At 41.5% G+C, this 8,794-nt stretch overlaps 1 long non-coding RNA gene across 1 annotated transcript; it reads left to right on the forward strand.

The window, feature by feature from the left end:
* The first annotated feature begins 4,417 nt into the window (after positions 1-4,417).
* Positions 4,418-6,794, forward strand: LOC146863767 (uncharacterized). The gene is made up of 4 exons (XR_014976562.1): positions 4,418-4,454; positions 5,107-5,211; positions 5,315-5,419; positions 6,440-6,794. It is a non-coding gene; the product is annotated as an uncharacterized LOC146863767 (long non-coding RNA).
* The last annotated feature ends 2,000 nt before the right edge of the window (positions 6,795-8,794 follow it).

An 8,794-nucleotide genomic window follows, 5' to 3' on the forward strand; every position in this document is an offset into this window, starting at 1 on the left:
CAAATGTAGCTGAAAAAATCACCTTTTTCACACATTTTCGTGTGGGAAAGTTGTGGCATCACCGGGCTGACACAAATTTCTTACCACCCAGCGTTCCCCCGGGTCTCCCGATAAAAACAGTGCCTCACTCGTGTGGGAGGCCCAAGTACCCGCGACAGGCAAGGGCCCAAATCATAGTGAGGCGACATGAAAATTGCCTACCTCAAAACGACCTGGTTTCGCAAGGGGAGTCACCTGGGTTTTTGGCCCGGTGCTCGGTGGCCACCTAGGGGATCCTACCAAACCTACACATTTCTGAAAACTAGACACCCGGGGCATTCCAGGGAGGTATGGCTTGCGTGAAGCCCCCAACGTTTCCTTTCCCAGAATGCCCTGCAAACCTCAAATTTAGCTGAAAAAATCACCTTTTTCACACATTTTTGTGTGGGAAAGTTGTGGCATCACCGGGCTGACACAAATTTCCTACCACCCAGCGTTCCCCCGGGTCTCCCAATAAAAACGGTGCCTCACTTGTGTGGGAGGCCCAAGTACCCGTGACAGGCAAGGGCCCAAAACGTATTGAGGCGACATGAAAATTGCCTACCTCAAACCGACCTGGTTTTGCAAGGGGGGTCACCTGGGTTTTTGGCCCGGTGCTCGGCGGCCACCTAGGGGAACCTACCAAACCCACATATTTCTGAAAACTAGACACCCGGGGGATTCCAGGGAGGTATGGCTTGCGTGGATCCCCCAACGTTTCCTTACCCAGAATGCCCTGCAAACCTCAAATTTAGCTGAAAAAATCACCCTTTTCACACATTTTTGTGTGGGAAAGTTGTGGCATCACCGGGCTGACACAAATTTCCTACCACCCAGCGTTCCCCCAGGTCTCCCAATAAAAACGGTGCCTCACTTGTGTGGGAGGCCCAAGTACCCGTGACAGGCAAGGGCCCAAAACGTATTGAGGCGACATGAAAATTGCCTACCTCAAAACGACCTGGTTTTGCAAGGGGGGTCACCTGGGTTTTTGGCCCGGTGCTCAGCGGCCACCTAGGGAAACCTACCAAACCCACATATTTCTGAAAACTAGACACCCGGGGGATTCCAGGGAGGTATGGCTTGCGTGGATCCCCCAACGTTTCCTTACCCAGAATGCCCTGCAAACCTCAAATTTAGCTGAAAAAATCACCTTTTTCACACATTTTTGTGTGGGAAAGTTGTGGCATCACCGGGCTGACACAAATTTCCTACCACCCAGCATTCCCCCGGATCTCCCGATAAAAAAGGTGCCTCACTTGTGTGGGAGGCACAAGTACCCGCGACAGGCAAGGGCAGAGGCAGAACTTTCCTCCAGAGAAATGTGGGGAAAATGTGTTTATTTGGCAATTTTTTAGGTTTCCAAGGGATTCTGGGTAGCAGAACCTGGTGTGAGGCAGTCAAGTCACCCCTTCCTGGATTCCCCTGGGTGTCTAGTTTTCAAAAATGTATAGGTTTGCTAGGTTTCCCTAGGTGACGGCAGAGCTATGGTTCAAAAGCTACAGCTAGGCACTTTGCCAAAAAAGGGTCATTTTTGACAGCGAAATTGAGGTGTGTCCACGTTGCGTTTTGTGCCGTTTCCTGTCGCGGGCAATAGGCCGACCCACACAAGTGAGGTACCATTTTTCTCGGAAGACTTTGGGGAACGCGGGGTGAGTGGAAATTTGTGGATCCACACAGATTCCAGAACTTTCCACCAGAGAAATGTGGAGAAAATTAGTTTTTTTTGGCAATTTTTTAGGTGTACAAGGGATTCTGGGTAACAGAACCTGGTGGGAGGCAGTCAAGTCACCCCATCCTGGATTCCCCTGGGTGTCTAATTTTCAAAAATGTATAGGTTTGCTAGGTTTCCCTAGGTGCCGGCAGAGCTATGGTTAAAAAACTACAGCTAGGCAATTTGCCAAAAAAGGGTCCTTTTTTACAGCGAAATTGAGGTGTGTCCACATTGCGTTTTGCGCTGTTTCCTGTCGCGGGCACTAGGCCGACCCACACAAGTGAGGTACCATTTTTCTCGGAAGACTATGGGGGATGCGGGGTGGGTGGAAATTTGTGGATCCACACAGATTCCAGAACTTTCCACCAGAGAAATGTGGAGAAAATGTGTATTTTGTGGCAATTTTTTAGGTTTGCAAGGGATTCTGGGTAACAGAACCTGGTGGGAGGCAGTCAAGTCACCCCATCCTGGATTCCCCTGGGTGTCTAGTTTTCAAAAATGTATAGGTTTGCTAGGTTTCCCTTGGTGACGGCAGAGCTATGGTTCAAAAACTACAGCTAGGCACTTTGCCTAAAAAGGGTCATTTTTCGCTGTGAAATTGAGGTGTGTCCACGTTACGTTTTGCGCTGTTTCCTGTTGCAGGCACTAGGCCGACCCACACAAGTGAGGTACCATTTTTCTCGTATAGGTTTGCTAGGTTTTCCCTAGGTGCCGGCAGAGCTAGGGTTAAAAAACTACAGCTAGGCACTTTGCTAAAAAAGGGTAATTTTGCATTGTGAAAATGTGGTGTGTTCACGTTGGGTTTTGAGCCATTTCCTGTCATGGGCACTATGCCTACCCCTACAAGTGAAGTACCATTTTTATCGGGAAAATTAGGGTAATTCAGATTTGTAAAGGAACTGTTATTACCTATTGACTTTCGATGCATTTCTGCCTTCCAAATGAAAGACATTGTGTAAAAAAGAAGTCATTCTCATGCTAGTATGAGTATCCCAATTTTGGTAATGTGCAAATATCTACTGTTTCTAAACTCTATATTTTGTTGCCATTTCAGAAATACATAGGTGTCTTTCATACCGACTTTTCCATGTACACATTTTTACAGAATAATTACTATATACCCGGTACATAATAAAAAACCATTGCAAGTTGCTGCTCAGTTTTTGGCTCTGGGTTCGTCGGGTTCTTGGTGAACCTACAAGTCCTATATATCCCCACAACCAGTAATGTCCAGCGGATGTAACGGTATATTGCTTTTAAAGAGCTGTCAAAATTAGAAGAAGTTACAGGTGAAAACGTTGACACAAAAGGCACTTTTTTTTCAACCAATTTTCATTTTATCCTATATTTAACTGTTAGTTTCTATAAAGAAACCTTGATGGATCTACACAAATGACCACTTGCTGAATTCAGAATGTTATCTACTTCTCTAAAATGTATAGCTTTCCAGGATCCATTATTGATTTTGTACCCATTTCTACCATTAACTGGAAGGAGGTTGAAAGCACAAAAAATAGCAAAAATAGGCTATGTCCCAGAAAAATGCCAAAACTGTGTAAAAAATTGTGGGTTTCTGACAAAAGTCTGGTATCCCCTAAAAGCTGGGAAAATGGTGATTTCAGCCCCACAAACCCTTTTTTAATAACATTTGCAGGGGAAAACCCAGATGCTTTCATTTGCAGCCCGTTTTTCCCATTTTCCCCCAAAAAAACTACATTTTGCTGTATTTTGGCTCATTTCTGTGACCCCTCCATGGGAATCCACAAACCCTGAGTACATTCAGAATCCCCATGATGTTGGAAGAAAGGGACGCAAATTTGGCATGGATACCTTATGTGGTCAAAAAGTTACAGGGGCCTCAGCGCGCACTACCCCAAATAGCCAAAAAAGAGCGTGGCACAGAAGGGGGAAAAGGCCTGGCAGCGAAGGGGTTAATAGCATCAGACAGGGACTTAACTCATGTGAGGAATGGAAGAAACTAATAAACTAAACTGAAAAAGGAGGAAATTCTTCTGGTAATACATGAATAGTGCCAGTCCATATGAATTTGTTTCGTATTTAGATCAGATGTCAGTTGTAATATTAATAGGGCAATCCTATATGGGCATTTGCTTTCTAATGGTGAGGTGTATTAGATGTGAAGAAAGAGTGAGGGAACACACCTTGATCTCACCATGTGTGTATGTATATATATTTACATATAAAATAATTTTCCTTTTTATATTCCTAATTTTATTACTCCATATGCAATTTGGGATATAATGTGATCAGAACTGTTTTTAATAACTGAGAGTTTGGCTTTAGTCCCCAATGAGCGAGTACAAATTGTTAAACTAAATGAGTGGGTACCGGAGCGAGATCAGAATGTCAGAGCATGTAGAAATACATAAATAGCATAATAAACTCATACAGAATGGACTTGTCATGCCCGGGGGTGCATCCTCCAGGACGGAGAGTATCATAAATAGAAAAATGAGCGTAGTGTTAAAATAGGAATTATCTTGGGGTCATTGCTAGTTCGTAATTCAAATCACCCAAGACATAGAAGCAAAAAATACAGACCACTCAAAGATGGCGGCTGGTGTCAACACTGGTAGCCTGCTTTCTACTGTAGCTAATCACGGATAGAAATGATGCGCGTATTTAAGAGCCGAGCTGTTCTCGGTCGGCTATTATCAAGTTGACTGTGGAAGGAAGGAGCACGCCTGGAGGCTTTTAAGTTCCGGTAAGTGATCACTGAACTCATGCAGAAGGCTGGGATTCACTCCCTGACGGACCTAAAAAGGGTCCGTTCGAGTTTAAAATTCTAAGTGGAACTCAGGTAGCTGTGTCAGGAAGGGTGGGAATCTTTTCCTTGAGTAAGCTAAGGCATTTAAGTTGATTAAAACTCTAAATGAAAATGTGGAACCGGGGTTGGTTTATTCACATTATACTTGTAACCGGGTGGCAACAAGCTTTTACCCATGTTACTATGCTAATATTGTTGGGGTTGCTCCCTGGGACGCTCTTGGGTTGTAAAAAGAAGTTACGCTCAATATGTTTTAAAAATATTTTAATAGAGCAATAAAATGTATGCCTTTGCTCAAATATTTTAACTACGGTAACATGAGTTAGGTTTTAACATTATGCTCTCTATATACAGGTAGGCAGACTTGGAAACTTAAGCAACTGACAGAGTGGGAAGAGGGCCATTTAAAAGTCTATACGATTCGTGACCTTGACGTTTTTTAATGCCATTGCACCAGTGGCCACGCTTTACAGAGCCTTTTAAACTAGGTAGAGCGTATAATCTGTTTATATCCCATTGAAATAATTGTATGGAACTTGTGGCCTTGAAATATGTCAGACCCTAACAATTATGTGTTCTCCGATTGTAGGATTGGTTACCTTTTTTATGCAGAACAAGTAGGAAGAATTTTGCCCGCTTCTTGCATACTTAGTTCATCTGCTTTGATCAATCAGCGATAGAAGAGAACATTAAGGTAGAGCTATGAGAATATTTTTCATATAGGGGGATAATGGAAGTATAAGGGCTGATATCTGATATTCAAATACCATTTACTTTGTATCACCACTTTTTCACAGGGAAGACGTACACACCCCTGTATTTACTCTGCACGGAGGGGCCTACCTGAGCAGGAAGCAACTAAAAGGGAATAAATACATCCCCTTTTGTTGACAATTTCTCCGGTGGGTACACCCTTGAGATATGGTAAATAGCAATGTGTGAGATGATTGTTGCTACATAAGTTGGCCTGTTTGGAAGTGGTGTGTGAATCAACACGGAAGGAACCAACAGTCTCATGCATCAACCCAAAATCCAGTCGGTAAAATACCGATTCGCTAATAGCTCCCGGTATTAAGTTAAAAATACCCAATCCCAATGCATCAACCCAAAAGCAGAAATCGCTATTTAAGGAATCCTTAAATACCGATTCCTTAAATAGGGATTCCTTAAATACCGATTCCTTAAATAGGGATTCCTCAAATACCGATTCCTTAAATAGCGATTGCATTTAAGGAATCCCAAAGTGATATTCCTTAAATGCAATGCATCAACGTTAAAAAATTAGCGATTTCGCTAATAGGGGGAGCAAATTACCATGAAGATGAACTGCATGGTAATTTGCAAAAACTTAGAAAAATGCACTTTTGTGCATTTTTCAAAGTTTCATGTTGCGCACACACATGCCCTTAGAGCATGTGTGTGTGCAACATATGTGCACATATCATTTTCAGGGGTGCTATAGGGTGTCATTTTGACACCCTTGCACCCTTGAAATTGCATGAGCAATTAGCGAGAACCTACTGGTACTCGCTATTTGCTCATGCAATCTCCGATTCATTCCTATGGGCCTGGAGGCCCATAGGAATGATTGGGACGGCCTTCCTTAATTGCTACTCGCTATTTGCTAGTAGCAATTAAGGAAAGTTAAGGAATCGCTATTTGAATAGCGATTCCTACATGCATAGCCTTTTGCTATTCCTTATTAGCGAATCCTTATTTTTCGCTAATAAGGAGTCGCAAATGCTAATGTTGATGCATATGCCCCCAAGTCTGTAATATAAAAGTTTTCTCAATTGTGGTTGATATGCTTAGTTTTTAATAAAGATGGAATGAAATAGGACCTACGACACATGAAATATTCAACAAACAAAAAAAGATTTTTTAAATGTTTAATTGTGAATATTTTTTATAACATTTTTTAGATCAATGTGTTGGGAGATACTGCATTGTACATGTAAGCCTGAAGAAGGTTTTGGATCGCACTATACCACCAAAACGCATCGCTTTGTGCTGAGAACGCACCCCAATATTATCGCGTTGAATTAGGAAGAAAGAACACTAATAAGTATTGAACTTGTGTCATCAATTTCAGTGTTGTGTTAATTTTGGGGTGCTTAGTGGACTCATCAGGTTGTTGATGTTTTTAATGTTTGTTTAATTCTCCCAGGTGTCTATGTATGACATATTTTTACCCTATGTGTACTGCTGATGTATAGGTTTTTTACTTTTTGTTTATACTTTGAATTGATAAAGGTCTGTATAATAATAAAAATACATTATAACATTTATACCGCATGTTTTGGTTTCTTTTCAGTGTTGGTGATCGGGCTGTGGATGTTGGAAATGTATGTTTGTATGCTTTAAGGAGCCCAAAGGGATCTTATCTTTGACATAAGTGACTATTTCTGGTGTCCTGTCCCTTTGGTAAGTAGTACTCCTCTCTCTATATTTTGAAATCCTCCTAATTGAACCAGGGGTCATGGCCTCTGGCCCCGGTCGGGTGCGGACGGGCGCCGGCAGGCTTGCCTTTTGCATGCCTGCTGCGCACGTCCACTGCGTGTCCGTTCTGGGACCATTAAGTAGGGTCGGAGGCAGGACAGCATGCAGCGTCTAGAGCGCTGACCAGAGGAAGCATGTGGTAAAAGGAAAATGGCCACCTGGGGACGAACAAGCCCCTTAAAGTGCAAGAAGAAGGTAGCTTAGTTTAATACAATCAGACAAGTGAGAAAGTGATTTAAGAGAGTACTCGTGAAAGAAATCAAGGGAAAGGCAAAGGTATAAGTGCCAATATACAGAAAACAAATATATACAGATTCATACAAAACAAGAGGAGCCTGTCCGGAATTCCCCTGTAATACTAATTCCCAACGTCTTACTTAGAAACCTATGTTTTGGAAAAAAGTTAAGATGAGGATCGTATATCCGGTACAGGTGATTTATATATGTTGACGTTTCGAGCCGAAAAGGAAGATAGGCCAATTCATTCCTTAAACAGGGGTCTTCATCAGGACAAGGCAACAAGCAACTTGTAAAACAATTAAAGTGGGGGAGTGTGTTATCCAGAGTAGTATTTTAGTCTGGACTAAAAGGATTAACCTGCAGCCTATTATATGGCAGTGTGAGAAAAGACTTGAGAGGGACCCCTTGAAACTCAAGGGAAATGGGGTACTTTAAACCAGTAAAGAGAGAAATATTCCCTTGTTATTATACTTAAAAAAGCATACAATGTTATGTCAAAACAAGAGGGGGGGTATTCTATATCAAATATTTAATATTTTCTTAAAAAACATGTTTATCCTTAAAAACATACACAATCATAAAAACATTTCATGTTACATTAAATCACATTAGTAAAAATATCATGTAATACATATTCATTTGATCTCAATCACATATACAATTGTAACCCAATTATAACCAGCATAACATGGAGACAGACAAAATAAAAAGATCCAACTACTCTTTTTCAAATGCACATCAAGAGAAACCCTAAAATACAGCTTGTTACACGTGGATAAATCTGTGCATAATTGAATCTGTATTGGGGCTTTGATTGTGCAAATCCTCAGCGTCGACGCGTTTCGATGGCTTAATGGGATGCGACCATCTTTATCAAGACAACTTTATACTGTCTCCCTCCACAATACATGCAATTCCTAAAACAGACAAATACAAATAATTAATTTTACTGTTCTGGATTGTCTATATTTCTCCCAAAAGGGTTCTTAGAGATTTTTCCGTGCTAGTAATGTTATGGGCCCTCTCCTTGGTTGATTACATTCCAGTGGCCCTCTAATCCGATATGGCACATACTGTTCAAATTACGCATGCATTTTTTTAGCTCTCAGTTCTACTAATAGCTTTTTTAGTTGTTCGAACCCACCTATGTTCGTCCTTCCCCACATTGGGTGGAGTTCTATGAATTAGTTCTACCAAAACTTGTTTTTTATTTCACTGTCAATTGTTAAATTCAAGCGACTCCTCACCTGAATTGTAAGAGACTTTTCTATATGCTCCTGGCTCTGTAGATATTGAGCAAACACCAACTCGCCATCTATGTTTCTCCTGATAAGTACAATGGCGTATTGCCTATTGTCTGCAATAAAGGGAAGGAAATATGTAGCATAACTTCAATTCACTACCATCCTTATTACTGGACTGACTAATTAATAACCGTGTCCCTGTTGTTTGTCTAATAATTACCTTTTCGTTGGTATAAAAGGTGTGTATATTTTTAAAATTTCTTCTTTGAATTGATGGTGCCACTTAATCACACC

The sequence above is a fragment of the Triturus cristatus genome, chromosome 2_1 (genome assembly GCF_964204655.1).
Source record: "Triturus cristatus chromosome 2_1, aTriCri1.1, whole genome shotgun sequence".
Lineage (NCBI taxonomy): Eukaryota > Metazoa > Chordata > Amphibia > Caudata > Salamandridae > Triturus > Triturus cristatus.